The 16,278-nt window shown below is 48.2% G+C and overlaps 1 protein-coding gene across 14 annotated transcripts in view; it reads left to right on the top strand.

The window, feature by feature from the left end:
- Positions 1-16,278, top strand: part of AAK1 (AP2 associated kinase 1) — a 376,820-nt gene that overhangs the window by 186,503 nt on the left and 174,039 nt on the right. The window lies entirely within an intron of this gene.

The raw sequence follows: 16,278 nt of genomic DNA, 5'->3' as shown, positions 1-16,278 counted from the left end.
GGGATATGTGTGTGTCAGTTCTGATACTTAGGGAGGACCCAGTTCAGAATGTGTGTGTCCTTATTCGCATATACAATTGAATGTACTCTCACTTGGTCCAATTGTCTAACTCTTGGGTAAGATCTTTCACAAAATTGCAAGTGCTTCCCCACTTATTTGTTAGTAGAGTGCCCCCCCCTTGTAGTACCACATATGGAAGCTTTGGTAATTAACATTTCAACTTTGTCACTAGTGATGAAGTTGCACCTTTTGTTGATACTGGTGCTTCTGCTTGCTCCTCCTTTCCAAGTAGCAAGTTGATACTTGGACTTTGCAATATCCACAGCCTTATTCACATGCTGTTCCCCTTACACACACATCTACATGAACTCCAAATGATTATACAATAAGTTTATTTAAATCCATCATTCTAATTATGTTTGACACGTGTTGCAGATCACATGCAATGCTATACCCTGCCCATTGAAGTGTTGGGTTTGCAATAATAGATGTTGCTGTCTTTGGGAGTGTAAGTTTTGAGAATGACTATTGACCACATAGCCGAAACACATCAGTTTTACAGCTAAATTTGGGGTGGTCTGCCTTCGGAACCGCGACTGGAAATACATTAATTTTGAGTGCTGCAACAGTGACTAGATGGTACCCAACAAAAACAACTTTTTCTACAAAATGTTGTACATAGAGAAATATCAATTCGATGCATCATGAAATGTTGAATCCTGCATACTTTCTTTTTAGGTCGTATGAGAATGACTGCTTGAGGACTGAGGCTGGAAAATACAATTTTTCCATCCTTGGAACAATTTGATTAGCAATCGGATAGGTAATCTGTACCCTCATTACGATCACAATGAGGTAAGCTGTTTGGTGTGTCAGCATTTCAAAGTAGGCTTGTTTCACCACCGTGGAGTCAAAAGATCATGACAAAATAGCTGTGGGATTGTAGGAGGACTGTGATGTCAACAATGATTCTATAGTTCTGCGTAGGTAAAAAAAAATCTAGAGAATGAAGCATCATTTCAGATGTCTGAACAAGAATTTGAATTGAGACTTAAATCCATGGCGGGATAGAAACTCTGTCTCGTGTTGGGTGTGACCGCCACAAGAGGGTCACTTGGAACACATGCCACAGCCTAAAAAAACTAAACAAACTTATTCCAAATCTCGATGCCAATCAGTTATGGCATCCTGATAGCCTACCTTGAAGTACAAGCTTCTGTCTTGAAAAATAACTTTAACACAATAGGATGATTGTCCTTGAAGAAGCCTGTACTGAACGCGTTCCTTTTTCATGGTCTACTTTGTCCTTGTCCCCGAAAAATGTACAGGGACCATATTCACAACTCCTCCACATGATGATACAAGAGATAGTCGAGACTTGAAACAAAAAGGCTTGTTCATCTATACTAACACAGGCCACATTCTAGAAATACCTCAGGACAATATGTTTGGGCCCACAAATGTAGCCAAGTCAACCATTCCGTTATCATGCAAGCGCCCACCTCAGGCAAGTGTGAAATCAAACGAAAGATAACATTTGCGGTGGCTCTTTTTTAATGATAGACCAGGATCACATTCCAAAGCCTCCTAAGGCCACTGAATACGACATACAGCCCATAGAGCAGCAAACACATGCTGCATGGGACACAATTCCTTATTTACCATCTATGCCACCACCTCAAACTGAAACCCAAATAAAGAGGAGGACCACAGACAACCATGTGATGATCTGCTTCCCTGGACCAAGGACGCATGGACAATGTACTAAACTGAGTCAGATGTAAAGAACCTATCAAGGCGTATCCCATTAGGGCATCACAACCAGAAAAAGCTTTTGCTTATCTTGTACTAATTTGACAAGTTGCTCTTTAGCATAGTGTTAATGTGGTTGTTGAAGAAGAGGAAAAGGATTTCCTCTCAGAATCTTTGTCCAAGACTGTCCAGCCTGTCCACTGTTTACCTATGTTAACAACTGTCTTAAACTCTGCAGAAGATTTTTAAAAGCCCAGTGAAGACGCAGCATACAACACCTAGAAATAGGTACAAATATAAAACTATAGTACAACATCCACTTTAGGCTCATGTTCCTCCTGACTACTTGGTCACACAGATCAGAAAGAAATGAATTAATTAATGAGAGCAAGTGCCTTGATGCAGAAGGTACATAGTGGCAGTGGGCACAGGCACTTTGTGATGCATTGCATACTCTCAGGCACTCCTAAGCTGGTATGACTGTTTCCATTGGAATGAAATGAAAAAGCTCATCAAACACCATCCTGCAAAATATCCGAAGAGAGGAGAGGAGAGGAAATGGTCACAGAATGAATAACCATTTCCAACACAAGCTTGCACAGGTCTTTAGATTCTTCAGATACCTTGCTCCAACCAGCACCAGTTTCCTTGTACATTTCCATCACTGTCCATGTATTTCTGGGTTTGCTACCTGAAGAACAACAATGTCTGCTAGACCTGCAGTTTGATGGCAGCATGTGGATGAGGACCTTGACTATTACTAGAAGGACATTGACACTGCCTAATCAGTGGATGGCCTTCAGCAACCAAGCCCAGTAAAACTGTGTTAAAAAACGTGGCGTGTCACACCTCCAAACAGACCAACCGTTTCCTACTGTCCTGCCAGGAACCTCCTGACATCCAACTGGGCCTTAGCTAAAGTCCCTAGAGTTCTTCTTGCTACAGCTAGTTGGGATGCTCCTCTTTTCTTGGTCCCTCTGAGTGGAATATACTTCGCCTGGACCTTCCGTTGGCGAGCTCAGAGCAGATCTTGAAAAAGAAGTTGAAAGCATGGCTTTTCGCACAGTCTGAATTGCATTACTGGAAGACTGGTGCCAGGACCCTCCTAGGAGCATCTGTGCGGTTTAAAAAATTCAACTTGTCATCATTAAAGGGCACAGCATATTCTCTACCCCAAACGCAACTACAACGCCACAACAAAACCAGCCTTTCAGAGGGGGATTTTAGGTGCATAATACAGGCTGCTACAGAGGCTGCAATCCATAGGTGATTAATGGTGTATCCAGACAGTGACTCTGTGTGCACTTTCCTCAAGCACAAAACAGCTGTTGAAGTAAGATTGACATAGTACCACAAGAGTGGAAGAGAGTAATCTCAGACAAATGGGTATTTTCATCCGTGCTGCACAGCTCCTACATCTCATTCACACTACTAACACCAACTGTTCATTCACAAAGGCACATACATCAACAAAGAACCTCTACTATTTTTGATGTGATTCATTCTCCATTAATCAAGATACCAAGTGAGGAAATACTATTACATCAAAGGGACCGGGAATATACTTCATGCACTTCCTCATTCCTCCACTGTCTGATTCATGTACTATAGCGCCAAGATACCCGTTGGGTGATAGCTGCGCTTTACAAATGTCGCATACAATACAATACAATACAATACAATACCACAGAGGAACGGCTCAACACATCTCATCTTGGATGTGCCAATCTTAAACACCTTCCCGCACACCATACGTTTCAAAATGGCAATGTTGCAGTAAGCCATCCTGTATACTAGGGGCACACCAAGGACACATGTTTTAATATACTGATTCTACAGCTTAACTGCACATATATTTTGTTTATGGTCGGTGCAAAGCAATATCACGTAAGTTTTACATTTTGGCAACAAAGCTGCACCAAGAGTGTTTACAAAGTGTCATGCTATGATGGAGGCTCATATTCACCACCAGGGTGTTCATTTTTGCCCTTATCTAGACAATTAGGTGGTTGAAGGGAATACAGCTCAACAATGTCTGTCTCACAAACAAAGAACAGAGACCCTACTTCATGTGATAGGTTTCACCGCCAATTTAAAAAAAAGTCCGTTGTTCACCCATTGTTGATCAGAATTTTCCTCCTAGATAATTCTGGAAGACACAATTACTCACGTTTTCCCATGAATGGATACACACAGGCATCCTAGATATGAGTTACAACTTTCCAGGGAATGGCGATGAAACTGTTCGGCATGATGGCTTCGCGCACAGTGTTAGTTCCAAATGCACATCACCTAATGCATCCATTACTGTCGAGGCTCCCAGTGGTGCAAGCATCCGGCGATTGGGAGGATCTAGTATTGACCTATCAGATCAGATGCTGCTGTGATGAAGCATACACATTTTACTAGTAAGGTGACACTTTGTAAATCCCCGACCTATAAGAAGATTCACAGCGAAGAATGGACAAGCATCAATGGAATCAATCAAGTTCTCGAAGACAAGGTAGTCTTGAGTACATACACATGGTCTTTTCACCACAAACTATTGAATGTCCCGTTTACTTTAGAAATTCTTCAAGCAGAGCAGAAAGGGCACTGCATACCCCTGTATATTAAACATGCACTACATTGATGGAACTAAGCATTAAGTTGGGCAATAATTATTAGTGTCTTATTACCACACACTGAGGGAAATCCATTTTGAAAGGATACAAAACCAGATGAATTACGCTTTGCACTCAAGTATTTTATCTACACACAAACAGATAACTGACATTTCACAGATACATCAAACTCATAAAAAAGTAAATCCCATAGTTTTACTTGGCAACATCCATCTTATGGATATTTGCAAGGCAGCAACATCATCTGCTGTCACATTCACTAAACATTATTTCAAGAAATTAGGTTTTGACTGACGAGGTTTAAACCCCATCTCCTGCAACAACCACAATCCGTATCTGGGTGAACCACAAAAGTCGCTAAATTAACCTCTGATTAACTCTCTGGTAGTTTGGCACAAAAGCAGCCAGGCTTAACTTAGAGGCACTCTGTTACGTATGTATGCAGCACACACACAGAAATCAAATGAAAACACAAGAGATATCCCATACCAATTAAGAAAAATAGAGTAGCATTTAATAAATAAAATGAGACCAAAATGACAAATTCAGTTGAAACTGGAGATGTGCAATTTTAAAGGTTTAAGTAAAAATAGTGCCCAGATGGAGAAAGTGCTGTGGGTATCTGATCGCGCTAGACCGGGACAAAGTCACAAGTTCAAGATGACCATGATGGAGTGTGGGCCAGATACAGGGACCAGGTGAGTCCTGCTGAAAAAGTCACATTCTCAAAGTTTGGCAACCAGAGTTCAAAACTTTGGAATGCCACAGGAGGAAATCAGCTGATGCCCAGCACCTGAGGAGGTACCTCTTGGGTATTAGGAATCCACTCCAACATAGGCCAGCAAGGCTTAGGCAGGGCCCGCTGCAGGGCCAGTTGAAGGTTCAGTTGCAGCAGGTTAGCTTGGCAGGTGCAGGGAGGCCTCCTGAGCTTGTTGTGTCCCAGTAGCTTAGAACAGAAGGCCAACCAACTGAACCTTGGAGTTACTTAGGTCCTCCTGGGGACAAGGACATAGTACTCTCTCATTCAAGCAGCTAGGCAGGCCTCAAGCAGCGGGGAAGCCATCTGAGAAACTAGTAAAACCTCAAGCAGCAGGGCAATACTCTGAGAAACGAGGCAGGTCTCATACAGAAAGACTGTCCTCTGACAGTACAAGACAGTCCTGGATTCCTCTGCAGGAGTGAACTGAAGAGTTGGTCTGAGATTCCATTATTTATACCTGATGCCTGCCTTTGAAATAGGAGAAACGTCTAGGTCCTACTATGCCTGTTTTCTGGAAACTTCCCCCATCCCTTGCCTCCAAGGGGTCTAATCTAGAGTGACAAAAGACTAGTGTGAGGTTCTTTGTGAGTGTGCTGAATGCAGTTCCTTTGAAATATAATTGGAGCGGGTAACAGCTCCAGCATAAACATCCTGGAAGGATAGCCCATCCTGCCAACACTAGTCTTCCTTTCTCACTGTCTGGGAGAAATGCACAAAAACCAACTGCCATGCTAATCAAAGCCATGTGACCCAGGACACATATTTTCTAAAAGTGGCATTTTCAAAATTGAGACTAAAATCTGACTTTATAATTAAAGAAGGTTTTCAATTACGACTCTTTTGAGACGAAATATGATATTTGTACCTCTCAATCAAAAGTTAGCTCTTATTAAATGTAATAAAGTAACCCAGTGCTATCCTATGGCAGGGGTAGGACTCTAAATAGTCTAAAAGGAACTCAGTTTTTCAGTACCAGGGCATACGAAACTAAAAAGTACATGTTTAGCATTTTATGTTCAATACATCTTGCCCCATGGGCTGTTTAGACTTACCCTAGGGGTGACGTATACGTAATAAAAAGGGAGTTTTAGGCCTGGCAGATGGTCCAGGTCGATTAGGCAGTGTGAAACTGTACACTAGCTTCAATGGCAGGCATGAGATCTGTTTTAAAAGGCTACTTAAGTGGGTGGCACAACAAGTGCTGCTGGTCCATTAGTAGCATTTAATTTACAGGCCCTTGGTACAGGTTGCATCACTTTACTACGAACGTTAAAGTAAATTAAATGTGCCAATTGAGTGCAAGCCAAATTTACAAGGTTTAAAACAGTGCTCATAAGACTTTCGCACTGGTTACCTGTGATACAGTGCACAGAGTCCTAAAGCCAAATTAAATTGAATTTCAGCAAACGTGAGGAGGGAAGGTAAAAAGTTTGGGGGAAGACACCCCCTCTTCCCCCCCACCCCACAGCCTGTCTGGTCTAACCATTTTTTATACATTATTGTAAAAAAGAATGGTCAAGTGAGCCAAACATGTTTTAAAGACATCATTTGCTACAACTAGCTCTACTTTACATCCACCTCAACCTTCAATGAATGGGTCACTCCTTTTATGTGGGCGCACAGCATTTGATATAAAACAACATGCTACAAATGGAAAATATTGCTTACCACTAACCATTAATTTGCAGCTTATTGTAGATTCACATGTGCCACACGTCTGCTCGTGCTTTAAGGCAGGGATGTTGATAGTTTGCTTTCATAAGTATTGCATACTTAACAGGTCCAAACACACACCTGTTCTTTGGGGGGAAAAAATACACAATGTTGTAAAATGGAGTCTGCGTGATGTTGCTTTTTGGGTTTTGGCTATGTGATCATGAGTCATTCTGATAATTGAAACTTGAACTCTTGCAGTAAACGCCTTTTAGTATTCCAAACCCATCATTATCTAGTAGGATAGCGCATAGCATGTAATTGACAACACTACAATTTGAAAACTTATTCAGTTAAGTAACATTTGTTCATATTTAATCAAACTATCTGCATCTAGGTCATTAGAAGAATGCACTTTTCTGGAGATCATCTTTCTTGTGTTTTTTTCTCACCTCAATGTATCTGTTTGTATAATGTTGCAGGGTTTGGTCCTACTTGACCCCTCTTCAGCATCCCACCTAATATGTTGTATAGTATACATTAATATTTGAACATAAGATTCCTCCATGCAGAGACCAACCTGGCTCTATGTCCTTTGGTGGATAAAAGTGATCTGATAATTGCAGCGTTTTTACCTAGAAATTATTACATCCAGAACTCGCAGCTCTCATGCACCTCTGAACAAAAGTGTTTTTGAAAAGAAAGCATTCGACTAGTTCAATCTGCAACTCGGCACCTGGAAATATAACCATAACCATTTAACTTATTAGGTTAGGCATCATCTCCGCATTCTCATTTCCTCACTTCACATTAATGTCCATATCAATACACTCCTATCAGAAGCATCTTGACCGTCTATACAGGAAACGAACTGCCTGTCCTACAGGATATTGGTTTTGTTAGGTTACATTGTGCACATTTGTGTAGAGCTGATCATTTTCATGGCATCATAGCAGTTTTCTAACTGGTTGCCTTTTCGTTCAGAATTGGGAAAACATCAATCGAGTGTACCTGATGCTTGTTTGTGTTTAATAGTATGAGAGTAGTTGAGAGTATGTTCAGTGTTTAGAAGTGATCTATGTATATTAGTGTGAAGATAAAGTGTATTGGACTTTCGGAGATCTTTGTGAACTTTAATTGTATTGGTGGGTGTGCTAAAGGTCTTTCCTAAATGGGGGGGTTGATTATCCATTGTTTGGCCAGAGTAAGGTGCTTTCTATTTACACATCACTATCCCGGTAAATCTGAAAGAAACAGGTTAGTATTAGATTCCTTACCTTAGAATATCCCCAGGCGTCAGTCTGGATCCGGAAACTTTTGCGTAGCAGTACCCCTGCGCGTCGGTAGGCGTCGTCTGCAGGCGTCCCCTGCGGCTCCGCGTCCGTCGTCGGCGTCGTGCGCCGTGATGACGTCGCTGGAGTATATAGACGCCGCCTCCGCGCGCTGACGTCAGTTCTTCTTTTTTCCGCGCCAGTTAGCGCAGATCCGAAGAGCAGTACTCCGGTCTTTTGACCAAGTTTTTGATAAATCCTAATTCTTTCTACGGTGCCGGTAGGATGCCCGGTTTCAAGAGTTGCGACGGGTGCGACCGCCTGATGTCGGTCACCGGCCACCATCGAATCTGCCTCCGGTGTCTGGGCGCGGACCACGACGTGGAGTCCTGCGTCGACTGCCGGGCCTTGACTAGTAAAGCTAGACGGGAGCGGTCCCGCAAGCTGCTCGAGCTCCGAGTGTCGGCCCCGCGTCGAGAGCGGTCCCGGTCTGGTCGGAGGTCGAGGGAGCGGTCGAGGGAGCGATCGCGGAGCCGCCATGAGCGCTCCGGGAGTCGCCACCATTCCTCCGGTTCATCAGGTAAGCGCAAGAAGTCGGGGCGTCGTCATCGTACCCCCGACGCCCGCGTGATGCGGCCGGGGGTTCGGGTGGCCCCACCCCCGCGGACGCTGTCTGCCCCATACCCGTCGGTCCCTGGGGAAGGCGCGTCGCGCGAGGAGATTGAGGGGGGTTCCTCATGGCTATGAGGGCGATGTCTCCTCCGGCGGGGCCTACGGCGCCTGCGGGCCCGTCGGTCCCGTCTGGGGGCCCGAGCGGTTCGGGTGCTCCTGCCCCGACGCCGCCGGCGGCTCCGGCCCCGGCGCCGCTGGGTCCCTCAGGTTCGTCGCCGGCTGGTCTACCGGCCTCTCCGGCGCCGATTCCATTGGGCCAACCCGTGGTGCCGCCTCCGCGCGACGCCGTGGCTCCGCCGTCAGTTCCGGCCGGCGTCGGGTCCCCGGCGCCGCGCGGCGCCACCCCCATTCCCTCTCTGACTCCTGACGCGGAGTCGGACCGGCATCGTCCGACGCCGAGTCCGGCGCCGTTGGAGCCCGTTGGCTCCGAGGAGCCGGTCTATGTCATCGACCCAGACTACGGCGAGGAGGACGAGTATGGAGAGGGTTGGGAGGGGTCTGAAGACCCTTTATCCCGTGCCTGCCAGTATGATGTGGACTGGGTAGGTGACTTGGGTGATGCCAGTGGCCTGGACGAGTCGCCCAACCCTGGGTTTGTCTCGCCTTCCCCTGTGGCGTCAGAGGCGGGGGGCTGCCTATTCGGTGGTCCTGATGAGGGCTGCCAAGGCCTTGCGCCTTGAGCTCCCCGTCGCTAAGGTCAAACCTAACATTCTAACCGAAGTGTTTAAACCGCAGTCATGCCCTCAGGAGCCTCTGCTGCCGTTTAATGAGGCCCTGACGGATGTCCTTTTGGGCACCTGGTCCAGGCCCGCTTCCGGTGCACCGGTTGACCGGAACGTTGCCAGGCGTCACCGTCCGTGCTCGGACGATCCTGCCTTCCTCTCCACCCATCCCTCCCCGGAGAGTCTGGTGATCCAGGCCTCCACTTCACAGTCCGCATTCCCGTCGGCCCCGCCCGATCGGGAATCGAAGCGATATGGCCAATTTGGCAAAAAGGTCTTTTCGTCTTTGAGCGCTGGACTGCGGTCTTGTAATACCGCGTGCCTCTTGGGCCGCTACACCCACTCCCTGTGGGATACGGTCGCGGAGTGTTTGCCGCAATGCCCGCAGGAAGTGCGGGACAAGCTCAACCAGGCCTTGGTTGAAGGCCGGGACGCGGCGAGGTACTCGATCAGGTGTGGTCTTGACACAATCGACTCGCTGGGACGGGCTATGTCCACGACGGTGGCGATTCGTCGCCATGCTTGGCTGAGATCTGCCAACTTCTCGCCGGACGTCCAGAATGCCCTCATGGACATGCCATTTGATGGCAGTCGCCTGTTCGGTGACAAGGCGGACAACGCGCTTGAGCGCTTCAAGGACTCCAGGGTCACGGCCAAGTCCTTGGGTCTTTCGACCCAGCGCCAGCAGACGGGTTCGTTTCGCCCCTTTCGTGGCCAAGGAAGGGGCGGTCCCACACGTGCTGCCAGCCACGCGCCGCAGAGCGCTCCCCAGCGCGGTGGCGGCCGTGGATTCCGCCGTGGTGGCGGTAGAGGGCAGCGGCGAGGTCAGTCCACACCTCCCCCCGCTGCAGCCTCCAAATCTTCCTAGTCCGAGCTTTCGGGCTCACGTGACGCCAGTGGGTGGCAGGGTTCGCCATCACCACTCCCGCTGGCGCGCGATTACATCGGACAGGTGGGTGCTGCAGCTCGTCCGAAGGGGCTACTCCCTCCCCTTCGAGTCCACTCCTCCAGCCATGCCACCGCAGAACCACCGTGTGTCGGGGGACCACTTGAGTCTTCTGCAGGAGGAAGTTACGGCCCTCTTGGCCAAGGGGGCCATCGAGCGCGTTCCTGGGCCAGAAGTAGGGTGTGGTTGCTACTCCCACTACTTTCTGGTGCCCAAGAAGGACAAAGGAGGCCTCCGTCCTATCTTGGACCTAAGGAACGTCAACGGCTTCCTCCGGAAGGAGAAGTTCAAGATGTTGACTTTGGCTCAGGTCTTGGCTGCTCTAGACCCACAAGACTGGATGGTAGCGTTGGACTTGCAGGATGCGTACTTTCACATCCCCGTCCTGCCGGCCCACCGGCGTTACCTGCGGTTCACGGTAGGCCAGGAGCACTTTCAGTTTATCGTGCTCCCATTCGGCCTTACCAGCGCCCCACGGGTGTTCACGAAAGTGATGGCGGTGGTCGCAGCTCATCTGCGCCGGTTAGGGGTTTCAGTCTTCCCCTACCTCGACGACTGGTTGTTGAAGGCGGGCTCGCCCCAAACCGTCGTCCACCACCTTCAGATGACGGCAGACCTCCTGCACGAGCTGGGGTTTTCCATCAATGTGCCGAAATCACACCTGTGTCCCTCTCAAAAGCTCCTTTTCGTCGGAGCGGTTCTCGACTCGGCGCAGTTTCGGGTTTATCCTCCGGAACGGCGGGTTCGGGATATTCAGGCTCTGATTCCCATCTTTCAGCCGTTATCCCGGGTTTCGGTCAGGTTGACGCTACGGCTTCTGGGGCTGATGGCCTCCTGCATCCTACTGGTGCATCACGCCAGGTGGCGGATGCGGGCTCTGCAGTGGGACCTGAAGTTTCAGTGGGCCCAGCATCAGGGCAACCTATCCGACCATGTCCTGATCTCGGAGGGCACTGCGAGACAGTTGCAGTGGTGGCTTACGGACCGCGATTGGGTCAGAGGCAGATCCCTCTCCCTTCCCCAACAGGAGCACGTGGTTGTGACGGACGCGTCCCTCCAGGGCTGGGGTGGCCACTTGGGAGAGGCGGAGATCAGAGGCATCTGGTCTCCGGCGGAGTCCCGGCTCCATATCAACCTGTTGGAGCTGCGGGCGATTCGCCTGGCACTGAAGGCATTCCTCCCCTTTGTCAACGGGAGTGTAGTGCAGGTGTTCACAGACAACACCACCGCCATGTGGTACTGCAACAAACAAGGCGGAGTGGGGTCGTGGACCCTTTGCCAGGAGGCTCTGCGCCTCTGGCAATGGCTGGAACGTCAGGGCGTGACTCTGACGGTTCAACACCTGGCAGGTTCTCTGAACGCCAGGGCGTACGGACTCAGCCGTCGGTGCTCGGTGGATCACGAATGGCGTCTGAACTCGGACGTGGCGAACGGCCTCTTTCAGCAATGGGGAGAGCCTTGGTTAGATCTATTCGCCACAGAAGAGAACGCGCAATGTCATCAGTTCTGCGCGTTGGAGTTTCCAAGACGGCACTCGCTCGGCGACGCCTTTCGGCGCGAGTGGAGCTGCGGTCTGTTGTACGCCTTTCCGCCTATACCACTTCTGCCCAGAGTGCTGAAGAAGATCAGGCGCGACCGGGCCCAAGTTATCCTTGTGGCTCCGGACTGGGCTCGAAGATACTGGTATCCCGAGCTGCTCAGCATGTCAGCCGGTCCCTCGATCCGCCTGCCCCTTCAGGAGGACCTTCTGTCGCAGCAGCAGGGGACGGTCCTCCACCCGAACCTGTCCAGCCTCCACCTCCATGCGTGGAGATTGAGCGGCGACAGTTGAGGCCATTCGACTTGCCTCCTGAAGTCTGTGATGTGATTCTGGCAGCCAGGCGTCCCTCCACAAAGTCGGTATACGCCTGCCGGTGGAACAGATTTGTGGCATGGTGCACAGCAAAGGCTGTGGATCCCCTTTCTGCCCCTCTTTCCGAGGTTCTCCTCTTCCTTCTTTCTCTTGCCCAGCAGGGCTCTGCTCTGGGCACTATCAAGGGCTACCTTTCTGCCCTTTCCGCCTTCTTAAGGCTACCTGATCAGCCATCTTTATTCAAGTCCCCTATTGTACTGAGGTTCTTGAAAGGCATCACGCACATGTATCCACCTGTTCCGTTCGTGATGCCTCAGTGGGACTTGAATCTGGTTCTGACATTCTTGATGTGTGCTCCCTTTGAGCCGCTTCATTCCTGTCCTCTCCGTCTTCTCACTTTAAAGACGGCCTTCCTGGTTGCCATCACCTCTGCCAGGAGAGTGAGTGAGCTCCAGGCTCTTTCTGTCAAACCTCCTTTCATGTCTGTCCATCCTGACAAGGTGGTTCTTAGGACTAGGCCTTCTTTCCTGCCCAAAGTAGTTTCTGCTTTTCACATCGGGCAGTCCATCACCTTACCCTCCTTCTTCCCGCCTCCGCATCCTTCAAAAGATGAAGAGCGGCTCCATCGTCTGGACCCAAAACGTGCGCTTTCATTTTATATGGATCGCACACGCCAGTTCCGGGTGGATGAGCAACTGTTTGTTGGCTACGTGGGTGAGAAGAAGGGAAGGGCGGTACAGAAACGAACCATCTCTCGGTGGGTCGTCCTGTGCATCAAAGCATGATACTCTTTGGCTCGGAAGGAGCCTCCTGTTGGGCTGAGGGCCCATTCCACTCGGGCCACGGCGGCTACTACTGCCCTGGGCCGGGGAGTCCCTTTGCAGGACATTTGCCAGGCGGCTACGTGGGCCTCGCTGCACACCTTTGCGAGGCACTACTGCCTGGACAGTCAAGTTCGGAGGGATGGCTTCTTTGGCCGTTCGGTCCTCCAGGACTTTCTGGTGTAGGTTGTATTGGTTCGCAGACCCACCACCGGGGTTGGTATTGCTGGGGTATCTATTCTAAGGTAAGGAATCTAATACTAACCTGTTTCTTTCAGATGAACAAGTTACTTACCTTCGGTAACGATATATCTGTAAGAAACAGTAGTTAGTATTAGATTCCTTACCGCCCCACCCATCCTCCCCGTTCTGCGAACTGATACCTAGGGTTAAGGACATCCCTTTCAGGGCCCTAGTTTCACATGGCACCAGTGTTGGTTCTCGCATGGCTCTGCGTGTTCTGGCGCGGAAAAGCTGTGTGCAAAGAACTGACGTCAGCGCGCGGAGGCGGCGTCTATATACTCCAGCGACGTCATCACGGCGCACGACGCCGACGACGGACGCGGAGCCGCAGGGGACGCCTGCAGACGACGCCTACCGACGCGCAGGGGTACTGCTACGCAAAAGTTTCCGGATCCAGACTGACGCCTGGGGATATTCTAAGGTAAGGAATCTAATACTAACTACTGTTTCTTACAGATATATCGTTACCGAAGGTAAGTAACTTGTTCGTCATTATGATGTGATGTTGTGTGCATGAGGCAACTAGTTAGTTATGTTGGTATTATCTGAGTGATTCTAGGTCTATCTTATCCTGGTTTGTGACAGTGCTGTTGGTGGTAGTACTTTCATCAACTGCATGGCTTTGTTGCCATCTTGTGCACATGGACTGTAAGGATTGTTTTTAATATTTGTTATCCAAGTATGCCCATGTTAAGGTGTATTTTGAAATTATGGTGCATAACAATGTTCTGGAGAGGTGAGGACTGCTGGGAATATAATAAGGCTTGATTATTTGACATCAAATCCGTTTAGTCAATGTGAAAATTGTAATGTACTGCTTGTAAGCCTGTGTGGTGTGTCTTAGGCCACTGTAAGTATTCATCCCTGAAATAACTTTTGCGTTCTGGTCTTTGTCTCCCATCTTGCTCCTTACCTGGGCAAGAGTCACAAGGAGCCATCATTCACCCACCTTTTACCGCTTACAGCCTTTCTTTTCACTTCTCTTTTCTTAATGGAAGTCATTCTGTTACATTGACCCAACTGAGTGTCTTTTTTTTTTTTTATTTTTTTTAAATAATTGTTTGTATTGGAATTTTACAATACATTACAAAATATAGCACACTTAACATGAATTAATAATTCGCGAAATCTTCGCCCGGGATTGCTATTGCGTTGCAGTTCGGTGGACGATCGTCCCTCCTTGTGTTTACACTTAACATAAAAACAGCGGGTGGTTGCAGTGTTTGTCTTAGCGCGTGTTACAAGCAAAACATAAAACATGCAGATAATAAACATGCCGATGTTGCTTTGGGAGTTTTGGTAGACCGTCATAGTGTTTTGTCATATCTTATGTTGATTCGTTCTGCTCTTCTTTCCTTCATGGGGGTTTGTAAGGGTCAAGAAACGTATCTAGCGTTACCCACATCTCTCTGTTGGGAGTCTGCACCTCTGAGGAATGTTATCCAGTTCAGCCACCCTTTGAACGTAGCCTTGTTAGTGTCGTTCCAGTTTGCAAGCACCGTTTTGACAGCTGAAGTTAGGAGGAAATCGAGGAGGCTACTGTCTTGCTTTGTGATGTCGCCTACCCCTAAACGTGCTGTGGTTATTGTGGCGAATTCATCTTTTGATGTGCACCCTAGGGCTCTGTTTGTGAATGTGAAGACCTCATTCCAGAACTCTCTCACCTTTGAGCAGTTGAAAATGAGGTGCTCCAGGTCTCCCCTTTCTGAGTCGCAGTTCCAACACCGGTCTGTTTCCCTGAGGCCCAATGTCGCTAGTCGCGCAAGGGTCCAGTATATGCGGTGCAGTAACCAGAACTTTGCTTGGGCTAGCACCAGCGAGATCATGTTTTTCGAAGTGGACTCCCAGAGGCAGTGTGTCTCTTGCTTTGTGAGATTGATGTTTAATTGTGTTTTCCAGTATCTGGTGGTCTTGCTGTTGATTTTCGATGTGTTGGGGCGGAGCAATTTGTATAGATGGGACACCTGGTGGCCACCCTTGTTAAGGTTCTCCATATATCGGGTGATCGTGGGTTTATGTTTAGAAAGTTTGGCCTTTGCCACTGCTGTTTTAATTATCAGAAAGTTATAGAGTTCTATCTCGTTGAGGTTGTATCGTGCCTTTATTTTGTTGTAAGTGAGTGGATTTTCCTGCTCGTCCTCTAGGTGTGCCGAGAAGGAGAACCCTAATCATTTCCACGATTCTATGTCTAGTGTTTTCCCACTGCACTTGATTTTGTGGTTCGCCCATAGGGATTCCCAGCGTGAGTTTATGACACTATGCTCGAGTTTTCTGTCAATCTTAAGAAGCGCCTGTTTTGTGTTTCTAAGAATGGGGTTGTTCAACAGTGCTTAGTTGTTCGCTGTGAGGAGTATCATGGGGTTGGTGTTATTTAGGATGGCTTTCTCAATTTCTAGCCATGTCGGTGTGTGTGTTTGTCCTGGCAGTATCCAGTGCATGCCCTGTCTAGCAATGAAGGCTGTTTGGAATGTCCTAAAGTCTGCCACATTGAGTTCACCTAGCTTCTTTGTTAGTCTTAGTTTCGGAAGACCTATTCTGGCTTTTTTGTTGCGCCATATGAATGTGTTTATCACCTGGTCAGCCTTGCGGTGAAAATTGTCTGTGAGTGTGAGTGGAAGCATCCCCACCAGGTAGTTCACTAGTGGGGTTATCATTTTTATGGTGTCTATTCTCCCCCACCACGTTATGAATTTGGGTGACCAGGATTCCAGAAGTGATTTAATTCTCCCCATGGTTATGTTCTCGCTGTGTTCTAGGGTTGATTTCAGTGTTTTCCCGAATTGTATCCCTAGGTATTTGACAAACTCTGGTTGCCAAGCTAGTCCGGAGGCAGCTATAAGCTCTTTAGTTGTGTGTATGTTTAGCGGTAGGCATTCTGATTTGTCTCTATTTAGTTTGTACCCCGAGTAGGCTGAGTATGTTTGTATGGTGTCCATTGATAGAAGCTTCTGGATCCTCCGTA

This window comes from Lissotriton helveticus, chromosome 11, assembly GCF_964261635.1.
Source record: "Lissotriton helveticus chromosome 11, aLisHel1.1, whole genome shotgun sequence".
NCBI lineage: Eukaryota > Metazoa > Chordata > Amphibia > Caudata > Salamandridae > Lissotriton > Lissotriton helveticus.
This window is presented reverse-complemented; position numbering and strand designations above follow the sequence as displayed.